This window comes from Vipera ursinii (assembly GCF_947247035.1).
Source record: "Vipera ursinii genome assembly, chromosome: 4".
NCBI classification, from domain to species: Eukaryota; Metazoa; Chordata; class Lepidosauria; order Squamata; family Viperidae; genus Vipera; species Vipera ursinii.
The window spans coordinates 7120490-7135147 of NC_139514.1; the positions used below are offsets into that span (position 1 = coordinate 7120490).

The following is a 14658-nucleotide window of genomic DNA, read 5'->3' on the forward strand; positions in this document are numbered from 1 at the left end:
TTCCGTGGACCGGAGTGGGTGTGGTTTCGCGTGCTGCTTGTATCACACAGATGGGGCTTTGCTTATTTGCACGGCCTGGTTGCTGGCATGTTGCAGACCGGAGGTTGAGACCCCTGCTACTACTAGTCCCAACACCCCTGCTCAGGCAGGTAACCCTATACCATTTCAGACAAATGGTCGTCCAATCTCTTGAAAACTTCCAGTGCTGGAACTCTCACAACCTCTAAAGTCGCCTGCTGTGACTCAGTTGGATAAGGGGCATTCAGGGGCTTTGATGGGGCAGCTAAAGTGGAGCGCAGTTGGGCGCTTACACCTATCTGGGTCAAGTCCTGGCAAGTTTCCCAACAATTTCCTTCAATGCTATTTTAAAAGAAAATGCAGGCAACGTGGGTTGCATGCAAATATCCAAATCCTGCCTTTTGCTCCATGCAGACCTGATCCTTTCAGCTATGGGGGGGGGGGGGGAAATCCAGATGAGCTCTTGAAACAGGCTTGCTCAAAAGGTGTTTTGTGAAGTCTTTAAGTTGCCTTTGATCTCCGTATACTACTGATCTGCCCTATCCGTGGGAGTGGTGGTGTTTGTAATTGTGAGTTTCTCTAAAAAGAGCAGGAGTGTAAAGCCAAGCTGGAGGTTTACAGATAAGTCCATCTTGGTCGCCCATGAACAGAATTCAGATTAAAGTAAACTTCACTTCTGAACAGTTTTTCTCCAAAGCATCAGCGTGGCGTAGCTGACATTTAAAGGTAAAAGGTAAAGGTTCCCCCGCACATGCGTGCTAGTCATTTCCGACTCTAGGGGCCGGTGCTCATCTCCGTTTCATAGCCGAAGAGCCAGCGCTTGTTCGAGGACGTCTCCGTGGTCATGTGGCCGGCATGACTAGACGCCAAAGGCACACGGAACGCTGTTACCTTCCCACCGTAGTGGTCCCTATTTTTCTACTTGCATTTTTACGTGCTTTCGAACTGCTAGGTGGGCAGAAGCTGGGACGAGTAACAGGCGCTCACTCTGCTACACGGCACTCGGGATTCGACCCGCCAAACTGCCGACCTTCTGACTGACAAGTTCAGCGTCCTAACCCACTGAGCCACCGCGTCCCTAGCTGACATTTACAGGGTGTTATATCCTGCAAGTCACAGTCCCAAGGACAAGCACAATTAGTGCTGTACTGTTCAATCTTGATATTGAAGCAAAGGAAAAGGGCCAGGCTGAAACGTGGAGGGGTTTCTGATTAGGTGTGAATTCAGCCCTTGTCCTGCGTGATGATTGTGTTGTGCGGTTTCAGACGAGTGGTTTGAGTGACCCCCATAAAAAACTCGGAGATTCTTTCAACAGAACTCTGTTAAGATGCAAAGTTACTAGCCTCACCTTGGGAATGGAAGCAGGAAAACGTGTGTGTGTGTGTGTGTGTGTGTGTAAGTATGCTAACATGGTTGCTTCATTTGCAGGATTTGAACCGTTTAAAAGTGCTGTCCACTGATATTGGGGTGTGTGTTCATTCATTTTTGCATTTTGTATTAACAGAGCTTTTTTCCTCCTTTCTTGCAGCTACTTCCAAGATATTTTGCAAATGGAAAGCAATCGTTCTGCCAAATATTCAAAAACACGCTTGCCTTCCCCCTTGCTCTTGCTTTACAACAACCTTAACAGCTAAGGGACATTCCCCCCCCCTTGTGTCTTTCTCACTAGGCCTGTCCTAAATGGCAAATTACAGATCAGAGCTGATCATCCTTAAGACTGAGTTCCTGTCTGACTCATTCGCTGGTGGCTAGACTCAAATGGAAGTAAACGCATCAGAGTTATTAGCCAATGTGACTCACTTTCCATTCCGTAAACAATCAGTTTAAAATCCATACCGGCACAGCTCAAGAGACCTTTCCATCTCTGAGAAAGATGGAAGGTCCCTCCCTCGAAGCTTCTTAGCAAAACTCCCACATAATCCCTGTTGACGAGACTAAAGTAACTCTTAAAATTGGACTGCAGAAGAAAAAAAAAAGCTATTGTGGTCTGTTTATATAAGCTTGGGTGATTTGCATGCGATCTGATAAAGCTAGTAGCATGCTACAACAGTAGCAAAAGTCGATTAGCTGGTTCACCTTTGTGGTGTCACACTTTTTTTTTTTTGCAACAAACTCAACAACCTCTGGAAGTTGTATTAATACAGACTTGGAAGGTTGCAAAATTTAAATTAAACAGCTTGAAAATTACATGGGGGGGGGGCGGTAAAGACAAGGAGATTATATATATATATATATGTGTGTGTGTGTGTGTGTGTGTGTATGTATGCATGTGTGTGTGTATATATATATGTATGTGTATATATATATATGTGTGTATATATATATGTATGTGTATGTATATATATATATATATATATATATATGTGTGTGTGTGTGTGTGTGTGTGTGTGTATGTATATATATATATATGTGTGTGTGTGTGTGTGTGTGTGTGTATGTGTATATATATATATATATATATATATATATATATATATATATATATATATATATATATATATATATGAGAAACTGAGCTTTTGGATTCAAAATCTTGGTTGCAATTCTCCAACAAGAGATTGGAAATGCTTAGGCAGGGCTTTAAAATGATTTAGAAAATGTGTAGTTGGCATTCTTTCTTGGAGCAAAAACCCAAAATGTACTCAAAGGAGCCCTTTGTGCTTTTTTTTTCTTCCTCTCCCAGTAGTTTAAATCCCAGGACTGTCAATTTGACTGGGAAGCGTGCATGGGGAAAACCGTTTCTGCCCCGTTGCTGGAAAACACACATAGATGCATCCGTCAAATCTCCTTGAGAGTCAAACTAGACCTGAAGTGAGACTTTTTAACCTTTTTGACACCCTGGTGACAAAAATTGAGAGCGTTGCTTTTTTTTTTTTTTTGGCTGAATCCAAAACCACAAGAAAAGAATTGGTCCGTTGTTTAGAAGTGGAGGGTCCACAATAAAAACATAAGGGCCCTCCTTTGCGGGTTGTTCCTGGTGGCGTCAAAAGATGGGTTTCTTTTAAATCCCCTCCCCATCCATCTCTCCCTCTCCTCTTCCTCCTCCCTCTATCCTTCTCCCTCCCCCCCTCCTCTTCCTCCTCTTCCCTTTTTTCAAAGCCAGGCTGGGAGATTTTTTTAATTGCCGGGGTCTTGGATTCAGCTTGATTAAGATATAGGAGATTCTCTATTTAGTTGGGAAAGAAGCAAGACGGTGTGACCAATGGCTCTTGGGGTGGGGGCACAGCCAGCTTTTATCATGCAGAAGAAGTGATTTATGGAAGTTTCTTCACAGGGAACAGCTGAAGGACTGCTTCGAAAGTCTTGACAATGTTTTTTTTTGTTTCTGATAACCGGTGCGTGCCCAAGAGGAAATTGGAAATTTCAGTATGGGACCAGACGGCTACGAAATGTAAGGGGTTAAATCTGCCCTATGGAGCTCAGTGGGCTTTTAGATGTCTTGGATCAAAAGGGCCAAAATCTCCCATGGGATTTCATAAGGATTGGGAGTTTTGACTTTTTATAACTGGGTTTTAATTTTCTCAGGGTTCTATTTAATCTCTTTTAATTTGTTTTAACGTTTGTATTGACTGTTTTTTAAATGCCCTGTAAACCGCCCTGAGTCCTTCGGGAAAGGGTGGTATATAAATCTAAATAATATTATTATTATTATTATTATTATTTACAGAAAACTTTTTGAAGCATATTTTTACAGTGGTTTTCATACTAATTCGCCACGTGCACTATCATGGGCACACACAGAAGGATGCCGCTTAGTGGGGGAAAACCCTAACTTCGAAGATGATTTTTTTTTTTTAGGATCCACAAACCGCCCCAATTTCCACTGCAATTGCATTTCCCAGTATCCAGCGGCTGCCGCTCCGGAGGGAAGGTGCTCTTAAGTATTGTTTGTCTCATGAAGCTCATTACATGGTTGTCTGCAACCTCCAGGGTGGGGTTGGCTGCTTAGGATTAATTCGGGCACATATTGCTTTCCTGCCCCAGTATGAATCACACCGACTGCCTAACTCACTCAAGCATAGTTTGTGGAGTAGTACAATTTCCTGAGTTTCTGTGACACCTTGAACAAAGGTAACTAGAAATAGTCCTTAGCTTAACAACAGTTTGTTCCATGACCATTTGAAGTTACAACGGCAGTGGGGGGGGGGGGGGAAAGTGACCTAGATTGCTTTTGACACGAACATTGCAGCATCCCCTTGGTCACATGATCAAAATTCAGACTCTTGGGCAAACTGGTTCAGATCTGTGAAACTTAGTGTCCCGGGGTCATGTGATCCCCTTTTGCGACCACCTCTTAAGCAAAGTTGATGGGGAAGCCAGATTCACTTAACAACCGTGTTACTAACGTAACAACTATGGCAGGAAAGGTTGTAAAACGGGGCAAAACTCACTTAACTGCCTTGCTTGGCATCAGAAATTTTGGGCTCGACTGTCGTAAGTTGAGGACTGCCTGCCTGCATGTTTTCCCAATACCCTCAGCTTGAATGTGGGTGGCTAGTTTGTGGCTTAAAATCCATCCATGACTTGGCTGCATCCACCAGTGGTTGCAACGGTAGATAGGTAGTCCTCAACTTACAATCTCAACGGAGCCTCACGCTGCATCCTTGCAATCACATGATCAGAAATGTGGGCACTTGAAAACTGGCATGAATTTAAGAGGGTTGCAGTGTCCCAGGATCATGCGATTACCATTTGCAATCTTCCTAGCCAGCTTCCGACAAGCAAAGCTGCCTTAACAACAGCATGATTCACTTAAGGGCTGCAGTCGTTCACGTAACAACTGTTGCAAAAAAACAAAAAAAGTGGCAAAATTACATGTGACTCATTTAACAACTCTCTTCCAAGAGCTTATTGTGGTGTGCAGGGTTCTTCCATCTGCATAACAACTTTGTGGAGTAGGCTGTGCTAGCTTACATTATTAAACAGTACAGCTAGGTGACACCTCTCATTCTTAGCTCAATACGTGGAATGGAGAGGATGGTGTGCAAGCTGCAATGTTACCTCTTTTCTATTAATGTACGCCCTTTTCACGGCTTACACACAGAATAATCCAAGTTTGTCAGTGGTGGGCTTCAAATATTGGGTTAATCCATAGCGAAACTTGTTTGGTTGCAGTAAGCTAAGTCAAGCCCATGTACTGTGATTCGTAGATCATAGTTTATGGCTTTAATGGCAAACTTAAGCCAGCTGTGGTTGATTCAGCAACTTGTGTTTTAAGTAAATTATAAGGTATATGTCATGGTTCAGACAGATGAGACAAAGCAGAACTCTGAGGCTCGCAAGTTCATCAAAGAACATGTTTATTGATACAAAGTATCAACACATCAAAAGTGAAACCAAGTCTGAATAGATGCGTAACAATCCCCAATACTAAGTTAAGAAATTCCACCCCTAAAGCTATGCTAACTACTATGTTCCCCAATACATCTTCTTGGCGGGCTTTTCATGAAACGCCCAGCCTGCAGTCCCAGGAGCAGCCGATGACCTTGGTTCCCATGGAAGAAAATCTGTTTCGTCTGGCGAAGCACCTGGTAACGCCCCCTTCCATCCCTCCATGCTATGTGTCAACCGAAAATGAGTAGTGAAAATGGCTGCAGCCAGGGCTTTTTTTCTCATAGAACGCTCAGAACGGAGTTCCGGCACCTTTTTTGGATGGAACCTTGTAGGGTAGGCAAGGCGGGTTGTATGACATGTGTGAGTTCCGGCAACTTTTTCTTTTACAAAAAAAGCACTGGCTGCAGCCATGCTCATTTTCAAAACTGACAGTATGAAGCAAGTCTAGCTGGTTGGGTTTTCACACATTGCCCTCAAATGAATGATGAATTCACTTTATTTTGGCCTCATATATGAACACCAATTTGCAGATTGGCTGTCCAATGTATTTATTTATTTTTAAAAGTTATTGATTTTTAACATACGCCTTAATATTTGGTAAACATCATGTTGTCTGGGTTAGTATTTAAAAATAATAACGATTTCTATAATTCTATAGTCCGTATAATAAGTTTACTTGATTTCCTCTTCTTCCAATAATATTCTCTGTCGCCAACCTTAAAATTAATACAGTTCTTATTTAAATAAATGACAATTAAATATAAACATTTTTCTCATGTTTCTGCAAATAATCACATCAGTATAAAGCTTCTTTTCATTGATCATCTTGATTGGCTCATCATAAATCCTGTTTACATTCTTATTTAAATTTGTTTTCCCCACAGTATTCAAAAGATAGATAGATAAACAGAAAGATGATAGATAGATGATATAGACCAGACATGTCAAACACAAGGCCCGGGGGCCGGATCCGGCCCGTGAAGTGGTTTCATGTGGCCCGCGAAGCCATCCTGGAAACAGTGAAGGAACGGCCCCCACTGCCTTGGCCCTGGCCCAGAGACCCTCCTCCTGCCAGAGACCCTGAGATCTGTCCCACTCCTGCCCAGGGCCCCATAGGCATCCTTGATGCCAGTGATGTTGAGCTGGCCACGCCCACCCACTAGGCCACACCCACTCTAGCCACACCCACCCAGTAGGACACGCCCACCCTGGCCACACCCGCCCGGCCCCCTGAGGGCAACCGCAATGCTGATGCAGCCCTCAATGAAATTGAGTTTGACACCCCTGATATAGACAAACAGATGATAGACCGAAAGATGATAGTTAAGATTTTCTCAAAATTAGTTACACTTAAATATTTAAATCTTTTTTGCTCATACAAGCCATCACATTTTTACATTCCTCATATCTTAAAAGACAATAAGAGCAAAAAAAGGGGAGGGGGAGACAAAACAGAGAAAACATTTCTTTTATATAAACCATCCCAACATTTTTATATTTCTCATGTCCAAACAAAAAACACACAAAAGAAAAAGGAAAGAAAGCACACTATATTATTTTAGGGTCTCATCCCTCTTAAGCTATAATATAATTTAAAATCTTTCTATTTTTTTAACCATATTCAAACAAATATTTAATTTTTAAATACTCCCTCTGGTCATTCCCATCATCTAATTTCTTGAATCTCACTTTAGCCTTTTTTTTTTTTTGCCCAACGTCATTCCTGTTCAATATGTTTCGATGAGTCAAAGAGTCTTCCCATAATCTTATAAATGTTGTTGCAGGTACAAAGGGCAAAACAGATAAGATGTTTTTATAGGAAGGTTTCACCCCTTCATATTCATTGAAAAACTCTTCCTTTTTGTCTTTCTTGGTTTTATTTATTATTTTTTGTCTCTGAAGTTCTCATAATTCTCCTGACAAAATCCATTTTACTAAATCTTTTTTCTTGTCCTCAAACTTATTTTGTAACCTTAAAGCAGACATGTCAAACACAAGGCCCGGGGGCCAGATCCGGCCCGCGAAGTGGTTTCATGCGGCCCACGAAGCCATCCTGGAAACAGCAAGGGAACGGCCCCCACTGCCTTGGCCCTGGCCCAGAGACCCTCCTTCTGCCAGAGACCCTCAGATCTGTCCCACTCCTGCCCAGGCCCCCATCGGCACCCTTGATGCCAATGATGTAGAGCTGGCCATGCCCACCCAGTAGGCCACGCCCACCCAGGCCATATCCACCTGGCCCCCTAAGGGCAACCGTAATGCTGATGCAGCCCACAATGAAATTGAGTTTGACACCCCTGCCTTAAAGCGTAGTTTGTCTTTTCCATGTCCAGAGTTCCCTGCAAGTTTTTTTTTCCATCTGGGTTATGTCATATTTCCTAGTATTGTTAAATTCCATCTTGAAATCTCTCTCCTCTGTCTCATAATCAGTTGTCTGTTTTCTCTGCTCACTCTCTATTTTTATTTTCTGAGAATTTTTACGTTGTAAAGTTAAATTGGAGATGTGTTAATTTATGTTTTCAAGGTTATGTTTAATTTCCTTGTGGTCTGAGATTATTTTTGTTTGGATTAGTTGCAACATTGCATAGATCTTCTGGAAAGTCTTTGTTTTTTCTTGGTATATTCTTTCTGCAGATCTCTGGTTTTCCATGATAGCCAAAAATCAGGGTTTTCCTTTCTCTGCAGATTGCTTTAGAGTCACAGTTGACTTAGTATTTGTAATCCAGAAAGGCCAATTCTTTTTTCTTTTTAGAGTTTATAATTCTCACTTTATAGAAAGCCCAAGATATTTCCTCCTTTTTTTGTCATAGCTGTTCTTTGTTATTAAGACATTGAAGGTCACCAAAATCAAATTTATCTTTTCCTGGGCCTTGCCAGTCTCTGTAGTAAAGCAGCTGTTGTAATATTTTCACCCACCACTAGAGGTCAGCACCAGTTCTTTCATTAATAAACATTTATTTATTTCTGTTTTGATGATATAAAATGAAAATCTTAACAGATTCCACTGATTTCAAACTTATCCAAATTAAGTCTTATATACTTTTTATTTCAATATATTTCTATTCCCCCTGAAAGGTTTAATTCACTGCTTCCATCTGCAGGAGGATGAGGCAAAAGTCCCCTTCCTCACTTTTGGAGGCTTTTTGCTTCTTGGGTTTGTCTTCTCCAGGAAATCAGTTTCCAAATAGAAGAGAGAAAATCGCTGTTCATACCCAATTCCAAACACGTTTTTTACAGTCAACTTAAAGTAATACCTCTGGACCTTGGTTGCTTGTAGCTTGGGCTAGACTCGGAAGTTGAGTTAGCCTCTTCTCCTGCTGGTTTCTGGAGGGCTTTTCCCAAACCGATCGGATCGGATCTCTCTGCAATTGGCAGGACTTCCCCCCCCCCTTCTGTGTTGCCTCTACGGGGCAACTTCAAGCCCATTTAGGATCCCCTGGCAGGCAGAAATCAGCTGTAGGGAGTGGAGCCCCGCGATCCCTCGGCTGTTGCACTACTGCGCAAAACCAGAAGTCCTGTCCAATGTGTTTAATGCATGTCTGAAACCTGCACCTGTGTCTAAGATAGGAAGAATGCTATTATTGTGGTATACAAAAGGAAAACTAGAAAATGTGAATGGAAAAACTAGAGGGGGGGATTTGTTCGTGCATTTTGGGGAAGGTGTTTCATTTTTGCTCCTCTGCAGATCATTGAAAAATGTATGAATATGAGAAGCAAACTTTATTATACATTTCTTGACTTAAAGAAAGCATCAAACTAACAGGAAGAGGTATAAATTATGGGGTGTTTTCCATAGACATACAGTAGGTTAGCTGAAGGTTAGTTGTTCAATGTGATTTCAAGTACACCATTTGAGAGAATAACCTGAATGTTGAATAAATGGTTTATTATTAAGCCTGGGGTAAGATAAGATGGGGTGATGCTCCCTTGGTGGTAGAATATATTTACAAATAAATGCATAAGAACTCTTATGGTAATTGGCGAGATGTGATAATAGCAGAGATATGCTTGCTGCAAACGTGAATGTTTTACTTTTAAGTCTGCGGAGGGTGCTGTGCTGAAAATCTGAACGACTTTTCACAAAGGTTAGATCATATGACATCGTGAGAAGGACAAGACCAACATTCTAATTTTAAAAAATATTTATAGGTTTATTACTCTACTAAGATGTGCAACTCCTGCAAAAAAAAAAGCTCACAAGTGAGCGCGCATTTTGTTGTAAGAATGAACTGTTGGAAGAAAAGTTTTCATCATGCTTCAGTCCAGGCTGGGAATAAACATGGCGACTGCTTTAGGAAGAAGGCTGTCGTTTATTGAAGAGGAGAGCCAGACAGGAAGATGGTCTGGCAGAAAAGAGAGAGAGAGAGAGAGAGAGAGAGAGAAAAGGGGCTGAGCACATGTAGGGAATGGGGTTTTATACCCCCTTGAGCCTTTTGTTTGGAGGTTATTTCCTGTTCCTGTTTGAGGCTTTGTATTTCCTGTGTCATGTATTTTGACCTGTGTCCCTTTGGCATCTGCGAATTAATACTATGATGTCCTGTCTTAGACTTTGGGTGGGGTATGTAGATTTTAAGTGTCTTTGTCTTCCTAAGCTTCTAGCTCCAACCTTTCTGGATTTACATCTGCATTTCTACACAGCTGGTTTCCGTTTGGGGAAGGGAGACCTGGGGCTATTAAAAAAACTGGGCCTTCTTTTCTGCCTCTTTAAGATCCTTTGAGGAAATGTATTTTCTGCCCTTTTAATATTTTCTTCTCTGGGGAGCTGACTTCCCACGGAACATTTGTCAAAAGAAGCAAAAATGGTGGTATATGAAACTCTAGGGACGCGGTGGCTCCGTGGGTTAGGATGCTGAGCTTGTCGATCAGAAGGTCGGCAGTTTGGCGAGTCAAATCCCGAGTGCCGCGTAACAGAGTGAGCGCCTGTTACTCGTCCCAGCTTCTGCCAACCTAGCAGTTCGAAAGCACGTAAAAATGCAAGTAGAAAAATAGGGACCACTATGGTGGGAAGGTAACAGCGTTCCGTGCGCCTTTGGCGTCTAGTCATGCCGGCCACATGACCACGGAGACGTCCTTAGACAAGCGCTGGCTCTTCGGCTTTGAAACGGAGATGAGCATCGGCCCCTGGAGTCAGAAACAACTAGCAACTTGCTGTCCTGCTCTTCTCATCCCAAACATCCTGAAATATGCATGGTTGGCTGAGGAATTCTGGGAGTTGAAGTCCACAAGTCTTAAAGTTGCCAAGTCTGGAGACCCCTAATATAAATAGTAATAGGCACAGTGTTCTTTTATTAACAGATTTCCTATTTGCATAAGGACAGTGGACCCGAAAATCCAATATGTAGATGGGAAAGAACTTGGAAGCAAGATTAAATGGTTGTGGAGTGCTTAGATTTTCTCTTGCCATTCTGTTTTTTTCTCCTGCAAATGTTTTTTTTTATTCCATTTATATCCCGCCCTTCTCCGAAGACTCAGGGCGGCTTACAAGCTTAGCAGTAGCCTTCATTCTATGTATATGCCTGCTTATTAGGGCTTCCCCCCCCCAAGCGGCATTATTACAAAGTCAGCTTAATTGCCCCCAACAATCTGGGTCCTCATTTTACCTACCTCGGAAAGATGGAAGGCTGAGTCAACCTTGAGCCTGGTGGGACTCAAACCTGCACTAATTGCAGGCAGCTGGTGTTACTTAAGGAGGCATCAGCCCACTGCTCCACCAAGGCTCCTAATGTTCCCCTTGGTACTTTTATGAAAAGTTTCTTTTTTCTTTCAGGTATTAGAAGCTTCAGGCAACGTACTTTCCCAAGTATTAGGAGACCGCCAACTACACGTACATACAGTTGCTCATAAATTTTATCTATTTTTATTTACTAAATTTATATCCTATTCAAGAGATGCGGTGGCTTAGTGGGTTAGGACGCTGAGCTTGTCGATCAGAAGGTCAGCAGTTTGGCGGGTCGAATCCTGAGTGCCGCGTAACAGAGCGAGCGCCTGTTACTCGTCCCAGCTTCTGCCAACCTAGCAGTTCGAAAGCACGTAAAAATGCAAGTAGAAAAATAGGGACTGCTACGGTGGGAAGGAAACAGCGTTCCGTGCGCCTTTGGCATCTAGTCTTGCCGGCCACATGACCACGGAGACGTCCTCGGACAAGCGCTGGCTCTTCGGCTTTGAAACAGAGATGAGCACCGGCCCCTAGAGTTGGAAATGACTAGCACGCATGTGCGGGGGAAACTTTACCTTTTACCTTTACCTATATGCTACTCACCTTGCTTTCAAATGACTTCGGGGCACCTTACAATGGTACAAAAACGCAATGTAAAATGATAAGGACATTAAAAACCTTCAGCATTAAAACACGAAAATTAACGAAGAACTAGAGAAAAGGGACCAGTGTGAAAACAAGGGAGGTGGGGATCTTCTCCTAATCCAAGGCTCTCCAAACTCTGGCAACTTTAAAACTTGGGGACTTCAACTCCCAGCATTCCAAGCATGGCTAGCTGAGGAATTCTGGGAGTTGAAGTCCACAAATCTCAAAAGTTATCAAGTTTGGAGACCCCTTTCCCAACCTACTAACCACTTCCAGGATGGGATGCCTCCATTGGGGCCAGTTGGTAGAGCCCAGTTTTCAGGCCTTTCCTGGGAAGGCCGAGAAGGTGGGGACAGATCTCACCTTGAGGGGCACAAAGTTCCGGAGACCAAGAGCCATGGCAGAAAAATCTCTTCTCCTGGAACCCACCAGCCAAAACGTCTTAACTGACATCGTCCACGGCATCCCCCTTCTGCCAGAGCGAGTTTAAAGCAGGAAACCACCACTGGGTTTCCTTCTGCCCTGATGACGAGGCAGTTAATGACAAAACCAGAGAAGGGAAGCTTTTAAAGCGAAAAGTTCCTACTTCTGCCTTCTTGCTGTGGCGATGCAGATCCAAGGCTTGTCAGAATGCCCTTGACTTCACATCAGAACAGGTGGTGTGTGTGTGTGTGTGTGTGTGTGTTTGTGTTTGTGTGTATGTGTATGTGTGTGTAGAGCAAAAGAGTCTCCAGAAGCTTGGAAACTTCTGCACTTTAATATTTTGCAGGATATTAAGTGGAAAGTGAGGAAGTGTGTCAGCAGAAGAGATTACCTCTCAGGCGTGAGTAAAGTGGATGAGACAGATTTTGCAAAGAATGTCTAAATCCTGGCTGACAGGCAAAGCCTGTTTAGAAAAATTATAGGTTGAGCCATGGGAGGTGATCTTCCTGCTGTCAGCAAGAGGATATAAGCCATTAGAAGGCAGGTGGTTAGGCAAGTCAACCAGGGATCCAGATTTTCACCTTGCCAAAGATGCTTTTGATAGGTAGTTTCTTATCCCTGTTCCCTATTTGCTTATTCTTGTTCCTGAGGCTCAATCTACAGCAGGGGTCTTCAAACCTGGCCCTTTTATGACTTGTGGACTTCAACTCCCAGAATCCCTCAGCCAGCATGAGGAATTCTGGGAGTTGAAGTCCACAAGTCATAAAAGGGCCAGGTTTGAAGACCCCTGATCTACAAGGATTCTCAGAATGAGCTGCCTATAGAATTTGCAAACCCGAACCAGAACCCAGTTTTATTTAATTATATTCCGTCTTTATTGTTTTTATAAGTAATTCAAGGGGGCCAAACACCTAATATTCCTTCCTCCCCCTATTTTCCTCACAACAACAACCCTGTGAGATGGGGTAGCTGAGAGAGAGTGACTGGCCCAAAGTCAACAACCAGCTTTCATGGTTAAGGCGGGAGTGGAACTCGACATCTCCTGGTGATTGGTTCAAAGTCACTTACCCAGCTTTTATACCTAAGGCACAACTAGAACTCACCCTCTCTAGGTCATTGGCCCAGGTCAACCAGCCAGTTTTTATGCCCAAGGTGGAACTAGAATTGACAGTCTCCTGGAGATAGGTCCAAAATCACCTATCCTGGCTTTTATGCTAAGGCACAATTAGAACTCACCATCTTTAGGTCATTGTCCCAAAGTCATCCAGCCAGCTTTCATGCCCAAGGTAGAACTAGAATTCACAGTCTCCTAGAAATTAGCCCAAAATCGCCTCTACCCCAGCTTTTATGCTTAAGGCACAACTAAAACTCACCATCTCTGAGGACCCAGATTGTTGGGGGCAATTAAGCTGACTTTGTAAAATAATGCCGCTTGGGGGTGTGTGTGAAAGCCCTAATAAGCAGGCATATACATAGAATGAAGGCTACTGCTAAGCTTGTAAGCCGCCCTGAGTCTTCGGAGAAGGGCGGGATATAAATGGAATTAAAATAAAAAATAAAAAATAAAATAAATCTCTAGGTCATTGGCCTATGTCATCCAGCCAGCTTTCATGCCCAAGGTAGAACTGGAACTCACAGCCTCCTAGAGATTGGCCCCAAATAACACAGCCAGTCTTCAAACCTAAGGCACAAATAGAACTCACAGTCTCCCAGTTTAAAAGCCTGCTGCATTAAAAAAGCAGATCAAAACAGATTTTGATTTCAGCAACTACTCAGACTCTGTCCCAGAATGAGTAGCAGCAAAGTGACTCCAGGGAGAAGCAATCTTGATTCTCACCTCTTGAAATCTCAGACTGGATCAGTCTGAGGCTGCAGTCAATTTGTCAATGGCTACGTGAAGACTCGGGCATTTCTTGCCTTATCTGTCAATCACTGATGCTTCTGTAAGTCACAGCTTTCCACCTACTTCAGGAAATGGGGCAGACGGGCACCAAACCTCAGTTCCAAGGCCTTCTGGCCATCAGTTTTGGAACGTGGCACCAAAGAATGTGTACTGGAAGAATACCGGTAGTCCCTGACTTTCCAACCGTTTGTTTAGTGAAGTTGAAACGCGACTGAAAAGAAATGACTTTTTAAATTTGCATCCCACCTTTATTATTTTTTTCAAATAACTCAAGGCAGTGCATATATCCAACACAACATATATATTGTGGCTGGTTGCAGCCCAAGTTTCAGTACAGTTCTAGCAAGAATAAAGTATGAGTTATCCTGTACTCAGCCTCGTGTCGTCATTCCTGCACCCAAGAGCCCACTACTTAACACCGTGTTTCTCCTATTTTTCCCCAGAGCAATAACCATGAGAGGGTTGGGCTGAGAGAAAAGGACTGGCCGAAAGGCACCCAGGTCAACAGTCTGCTTCCCCCTCCCTCACACTGTCATGTGATCGTACTTCAGGCCAGTGGTGGGATTCAGCCGGTTCGCACCACTTTGGCAGAAACGGTAGATAATTTTTGGCTGCCCAGGCCCAGAATGGACTTCGGGAAACGGCATCCACACGGAGAACCGGTGGTTCACCTATTTGAATC

The 14658-nt window shown here is 43.2% G+C and overlaps 1 long non-coding RNA gene across 1 annotated transcript; it reads left to right on the top strand.

The window, feature by feature from the left end:
• The first annotated feature begins 1001 nt into the window (after window positions 1–1001).
• LOC310640202 lies at window positions 1002–4020 on the top strand. Its single transcript, XR_014492497.1, has 3 exons — window positions 1002–1782; window positions 2702–2829; window positions 3293–4020. It is a non-coding gene; the product is annotated as an uncharacterized lncRNA (long non-coding RNA).
• The last annotated feature ends 10638 nt before the right edge of the window (window positions 4021–14658 follow it).